This window comes from Carlito syrichta, unplaced genomic scaffold (assembly GCF_000164805.1).
Source record: "Carlito syrichta isolate Samal-C Ts95f unplaced genomic scaffold, Tarsius_syrichta-2.0.1 Scaffold308870, whole genome shotgun sequence".
Lineage (NCBI taxonomy): Eukaryota > Metazoa > Chordata > Mammalia > Primates > Tarsiidae > Carlito > Carlito syrichta.
The window spans coordinates 938,637-945,901 of record NW_007252966.1 but is presented as its reverse complement, the minus strand read 5'-3'; the positions used below and the strand labels follow the sequence as shown (position 1 = coordinate 945,901).

The 7,265-nt window shown below is 43.0% G+C and overlaps 1 long non-coding RNA gene across 1 annotated transcript in view; it reads right to left on the bottom strand.

Moving 5' to 3' along the window:
• Positions 1-483: 483 nt before the first annotated feature.
• LOC103268664 overlaps positions 484-7,265 on the bottom strand; it is an 11,882-nt gene continuing 5,100 nt past the window's right edge. Inside the window, exons 3-4 of the long non-coding RNA XR_504832.2 lie at positions 1,532-1,683; positions 484-520 (exon numbers count right to left, since the gene is read on the bottom strand). This is a non-coding gene — a long non-coding RNA (uncharacterized LOC103268664). The remainder of the gene's footprint in view (positions 521-1,531; positions 1,684-7,265) is intronic.

Genomic DNA, 7,265 nt, shown 5'->3' with positions numbered 1-7,265 from the left:
CTTCTTTCCTTAAACTTCATGAACCAACCAATCTCTACTAGCTTCAAACTTTGTTCTGCTGCTTCCTTGCCTCTATCAGTCTTAGAATTGAAGAGAGTTCAAGCCCTGCTCTGACTTAAGGGATCATTGTGGCTGGTTTAATCTTCTATCCAGACAACTAAAACTGTCTCCTGATATATCAACAATAAGGCTATTTCACTTTCTTTTTTTTTTAGATTAGAAAATATAGCTTATTTAAAAGTTAATTAGCTGGGCTCAGTGGCTCAGCCTGTAATCCCACGCCTTGGGAGGCTGAGGTGAGTGGACTGCCTGAGCCCGCGGGTTCGAGACCCGCCTGGACAACTTGGCAAGACCCCATCTCTACAATGAATAAAAAATTAACTGGGCATGGTAGTGCGCACCTGTAATTCCAGCTACTTGGAAGGCTGAGGTGGAAGGATCGCCGGAGCCCAGCAGGTCGAGGCTGCAGTGGCCAGGAGCGGCCACTGCACTCCAATCTGGGTGACAGAGTAGACTCCAACTCAAAAAAAAAAAAAAAAAAAAAAAGTTAATTAGAGAGAGAGAGAGAGAAAGAAGATTCACCTCCCCAAGGTGGGAGAGGGGGCAAAGTCAGGAAGCATGGCAACAGCCACAGTCCAAACAGCACATGGCCACACCAGAATCTAGCAAAGCAATGCTGTTTCACCTTCTTATCCTTCATGTCTTCACTGGAGATGCACGTTTAATTTCCTTCAAGAACTTTTCCTTTGCATGCACAATTTGGCTAATTATTTGACACAAGAAGCCTAGTTTTCAGCCTGTCTCGGCTTTTGACATGCCATCCTCACTATACTTAATCATACCTAGTTTTTTATTTAAAGTGAGAGGCTCTTCCTTTCACTTGAACACTCAGAGACCATTGTAGGATTATTAATAGGCCTAATATAAATAATTTTGTATCTCAGGAAATAGAGAGGCCTGAGGAAAGGGAGAAAGACAAGGGAATAACCAGTCGGTGGAGCAGTCAAACATACACATTTACTGACTAAGTGCACCATCTTATATGAATGAGATCTGTGATGTCCCAAAATAATAACAACAGTAACATCAAAGATCACTGATCACAGATTATCATATCAGATATGATAATAATGAAAAAGTTTGAAATATTGGAAGAATTACCAATATGTAACACAAGGACACAACATGAACACATGCTGTTAGAAAAATGGCATCCCAGTGTGAGCAACTTAGTGAGACATCATCTCTACAATAAATCAAAAAATTAGCTGGGCGTGGTGCTGTGCGCCTGTGGTTCCAGCTACTTGGAAGGCTGAGAAAGAAAGATCGCCTGAGTCCAGCAGGTCGAGGCTGCGGTGGCCGTGAGTGTATCAGTGCACTCTAGCCTGGGCAAGAATGAGACTCCGACTCAAAAAAAGAGAAAAATGGCATCAACAGACTTGCTCAACGCATAATTTTTATAAACCTTCAATTTGTAAAATGCACTATCTGCAAAGCACAATAAAGCCAGATGCAATAAAATGAGACACACCTGTAATCCACGGTGTCAAATGTGGCTAGGTCATGTGATATGAAGATCGACACTTCACCACTAGAGGTCACTGCTGACCGCGAATATTAAGTAGTGGAGTAAAGTTAAGTAGTGGAGTAAAGTTCTACCAAGATGCTGATCTCTGGCTTTTCCTGCAGATCAAGCATGGAGATACAAAGACAGAAAGCAAAGTGAACTGTGAAAAACCTTCCATGTGACTGAGATTATCTGAATGGTGTGTGTGAGCCATAGCTTTGCACTGGAACAAACACCATCTGCCACTCGCCTGAGAATGACCACTGACAAAGCAGAAAGAAACAACTACAATTTATATCATGTTCTAAAAAATAATTTCACTAATATAGAGAAATTAAATCTATAATTTTAAAACTTTCCATAAAGAATATCCAAACCCAAGGACAGGCGTGGTGGCTCACGCCTATAATCCCACCACTCTGGGAGGCCAAGGTGAAAGGACTGTCTGAGCCCATGGGTTTGAGGTCAGCCTGGGAAACTTGGCGAGACCTCATCTCTACAATAAATCAAAAATTAGCCAGGCGTGGTGGCACATGACTGTAGTTCCAGCTATTTGGAAGGCTGAGGCAGAAGGATCACCTGAGCCCAACAGGTTGAGGTGGCCGTGAGCGTACCAATGCACTCCAGGCTGGGGGACAGAGTAAGACTCCAACTCAAAAACAAAACAAACAAAATAGGCTGTGCGCGGTAACTCAAGCCTGTAATTCCAGCACTTGGGGAGGACAAGGCGAGAGGACTGCCTAATCCCAAGGGTTCCAGACCAGTCTGGGCAACTTGGTAAGACCTTATCTCTACAATAAATCAAAAAGTTATCTGGGCATGATAGCGCACACCTGCAGTTCCAACTACTTGGAAGGCTGAGGTGGAAGGATCACCTGAGCCCAGGAGGTTGAGGCTGTGGTGGCCGTGACTGTGCCACTGCACTCCAGTCTGGGCAACAGAGTGAGACTTCAACTCAAAAAAAAAAAAAAAAAAAAAGAATATCCAAACCTAGATAAAATTTACTGAGGAAATTTTAAAAGCAATTAAAGAATAAATAACACCAACTTACACAGAGAATAGACAAAGAGAAAACACCATGTTTTTTGAGGCTAGGATAAAATGAATATAAAACCTAACAAATATATTATAAGAAAGTAAAATAACAGATTCTCAAGAACAAAAACATGAAAATTCCAAACAATTTATCATGAAATGTATTTTAAAAGGATAGAACATCAGTACCAAACATGATTTTTTTTCCCTGGAAAAAAATCTGGTTTAATCTATCTATCTATCTATCTATCTATCTATTTATTTATTTATTTTTGAGTTGGAGTCTCACTCTGTCGCCCAGACTGGAGTGCAGTGGCCGCTCCTGGCCACCGCAGCCTCGAGCTGCTGGGCTCCGGTGATCCTTCCATCTCAGCCTTCCAAGTAGCTGGAACTACAGGCACGCGCTACGACACCCGGCTAATTTTTTTTTATTTATTGTGGAGATGATGTCTCGCCAAGTTGCCCAGGCAGGTCTGAACCTGCGGGCTCAGGCAATCCACTCACCTCAGCCTCCCAAAGGCGCGGGATTACAGGCTGAGCCACCGAGCCCGGCTTGGTTTAATATTTAAAACCAAAATGTTGGCCGGGTGCAGTGGCTCACATCTATAATCCCAGCACTTTGGTAGGCCAAGGTGAGAGGACTATCTGAGCCCACGGGTTTGAGACCAACCTGAGCAACTTGGCAAGACCTAATCTCCACAATAAAAATAAAAAAATTAGCCAGGTGTGGTGGCGCATACCTGTAGTTCCAACTACTTGGAAGGCTGAGGCGGAAGGATCACCTGAGCCCAGCAGGTCGAGGCTGTGGTAGTCATGAACGTGCCACTGCACTCCAGCCTAGGCAATGAGAATTACAAAACACTGCTCAAAGAAATCCAAGAAGACACAAACAAATGGAAAATTATTCCATGCTCATGGATAGGAAAAATCAACATTGTTAAGATGCCCATCCTACCAAAGACAAGCTACAGATTCAATGTAATACCCATTAAGTTATCAACATCATTCTTCTCAGACCTGGAAATGACAATACAGAAATTCATATGGAAACATAAACGACCACGAATAGCCAAAACAATCCTTAGCAAAAGAAATAAAGCAGGAGGGATCACACTTCCAGACTTGAAACTTTACTATAAGGTTACAGTAATCAAAACAGTCTGGTATTGATACAATAACAGGCACATAGACCAATGGAACAGGATAGAGATTCCAGAAGCAAAGCCTCAATTCCTCAACCAGCTCATCTTTGACAAAGCCTCCAACAACAACCACTGGGGAGAGGAGAACCTATCAGTAAATGGTGCTGGGAAAACTGGCTGACCACATGCAGAAGACTGAAACAGGACCCCTACCTAACACCATACACAAAAATTAACTCTAAAGGGATCAAAGACCTAAACGTAAAACCTCAAACTTATAAGAAACTTAGAAAGTGCAGGAGAGACACCCTCATGGAAATTGGAACTGGGAACCAATTCCTATTCAGAACCCTAAAGGTCAATATGTTAAGAAATCAGATAGACTCTGACCCGCCTAGGCAACTTGGCGAGACCTCATCTCTACAATAAATCAAAAATTAGCCGGGCGTGGTAGTGCACGCCTGTAGTTCCAGCTACTTGGAAGGCTAAGGCAGAAGGATCGCCGGAGCCCAGCAGGTCGAGGCTGCAGTGGCCGGGAGAGGCCACTGCACTCCAGTCTGGGCAACAGACTGAGACTCCAACTCAAAAAAAAAAAAAAAAGATTTGCCAACTGTATATCTGACAAAGGCCTAACATCTAGGATCTACAAGGAATTCAAACGTGCTGAAAGGAAGAAAACAAACAGTCCCTTTAAAAAGTGGGTAAAAGACAAATAGACACTTCTCAAAAGAAGATAAACGGGCAGCCAACAGACATGAAAAAGTGCTCAGCCTCACTCATCATCAGAGAAATGCAAATCAAAACCACATTGAGATACCACCTAACCCCAGTATGAATGGCCATCATTAATAAACCAAACAACTACAGATGCTGGAGAGGATGTGGAGAAAAGGGAATGCTTCTGCACTGCTGGTGGGAATGCAGACTAGTACAACCTCTTTGGAAGACAGTGTGGCGATTTCTGAAAGAACTAGAAATTGACCTTCCATATGACCCAGCAATTTCCCTATTGGGAATATACCTGGAGGAACTCAAATTATTCTACAAAAAAGATACCTGCACACGTATGTTTGTTGCAGCTCTATTCACAATAGCAAAAACATGGAACCAACAGTGTTGCCCACTGAAGCTGGACTGAATTTAAAAAAATGTGGTAATATACACAATGGAATATTATGCAGCTATAAAGAAGCATAAATATATGGACTTTGCAGCAACTTGGATGGATTTGGAGTCGATCATACTCCAAAGAAACAAAGAACTGCGTTCCATATGTTCTCACTCATAAGGTGACCTTGAACAATTATACTGCTATAAGAAAGCTATTGGCAGTAGTGGAAAACTGTCAGGGGAGGTGGGGTGGGACTGGCAGTTGAGGGAAACTGCTAGGGGAGGGAGAGGCATACCCCATCAACAAGGGTACCTGCATGATCGGTGTTTATATACCTAATCCTTAATTGTACCCCACATCTTTATAATAAATAAATAAATAAAGTTAGTAGAATTAACTCAATCAATAGATTAATATCAATTAATCCACTGAAAGAATAAAGGAAAAAACTATATAATCATTTCAATAATTAAATTCAATGTACAACCTCTTATCAACAAGGGTGCCTGAACAAAGCATATTTGTATATCTAACCCTTAACTGTATCCCACAATATCATAATAAACAATATTGATTTAAAAAAATTCAATATACATTGGATGATAAAAACTCTCAGCAAAAAAGAAACAGAATAAAATTTCCCAAAAAAACAGCTACCAAAAAACTTACAGCAAACATCATACTTCTATTTCAGGGAACATTAGACTTCCTAGCCACTGAAAGAAAGAAAAAGAAATCAAAGTTTAAGGATTAAGAAGGAAGAAAATTCTGGACAGGCGCAGTGGTTCATGCCTGTAATCCCAGCACGTTGGGAGGCCAAGGTGAAAGGACTGCCTGAACCCACCGGTTCGAGGCTAGCCTGAGCAACTTGGCAAGACCCCATCTCTATAATAAATCAAAAAATGATAGCCAGGCATGGTGGCACATGCCTATAGGTCCAGTTACTTGGAAGGCTGAGGCAGAAGGATCACCTGAGCCCAGTAGTTGAGGCTGTGATGGTAGTGAGTGTGCCACTCCACTCCAGCTTTTTTTTTTTTTTTTTTTTTCTCAGTTGGAGTCTCACTCTGTCACCCAGACTGGAGTGCAGTAGCCGCTCCCGGCCACCGCAGCCTTGACCTGCTGGGCTCCGGCGATCCTTCCACCTCAGCCTTCCGAGTAGCCGGAATTATAGGCATGCGCTACCATGCCCGGCTGATTTTTTGATTTATTGTAGAAATGAAGTCTCGTCAAGTTGCCCAGGCGGGTCTCGAACCCGCGGGCTCAGGCAATCCACAATCCACTCACCTCAGCATTCCAAAGGTGTGGGATTACAGGCTGAGCCACTGAGCCCAGCTCTGCACTCCAGTTTAAGCACCAGAGTGAGACTCCAACTCAAAAAATAAATCAATCAATCAAAAAATTAGCCAGGCGTGTGTCTATAGTTCCAGCTACCTGGAAAGCTAAGGCAGAAGGCTCACCTGAGCTCGGCAGGTCAAGGCTGCAGTGGCCGTGAGCGTGGCACTGCACTCCAAATAGCTGGGACCACAGGTGCGTGCCACCATGCCCTGTTAATTTTTTGATCTTTTTTATTTTTGTAGCAACTACAAGGTCTACAAGGGCAGGGTAGCATTGGTACAATACTTAACAAAGAAACAACTGTAATAGAACTGAGAATCTAAAATGAGATACTCAAATATATGGTCCCCGATTTTGACATCCCACAGAATTTTGTTGGAAAAGGAGATGTTTTCAACAAAAGGTACTGCAAGAAGTAGATAGGCCCAGTTCATATTTAAAAAAGACTCCAACTCAAAAAAATAAAACAGAACCAAAGAGCACTAACCATTAACAACAATATAGATGGCCAGGCGCAGTGGCTCATACCTATAACCCCAGCACTTTGGGAGGCCAGGGCAAGACGATTGCCTAAATCCAGGGGTTTAAGACCAGCCTGGGCAACTTGGCAAGACCCTGCCTCTACAAAAAAATCAAAAGAATTAGCCGGGCGTGGTAGTGCATGCCTGTAGTTCCAGCTACTTGTTAGGCTGAGGCGGAAGGAATGCCTGAGCCCAGCAGGTCAAGACTGTGGTGGCCCTAAGCATTCCACTGCACTGTAGCCTGAGTGACAGAGTGAGACTCCAACTCAAAATATATATATATATTTTGATAAATTAGACTCATCAAAATTCAGAAGAAACCTCAGACTCAAAGAAGATATTTGCAGTACCTGTATCTGACAAAGAACCCATATATCCAGGACAGAGAACAAAATCCCTACAACATAACATGGTAGAGGCAAGCTATAAAAATTTTTTTTTTTTTTTGAGTTGGAGTCTCACTCTGTCGCCCAGACTGGAGTGCAGTGGCCGCTCCCGGCCACCGCAGCCTCGACCTGCTGGGCTCCGGCGATCCTTCCGCCTCAGCCTTCCAG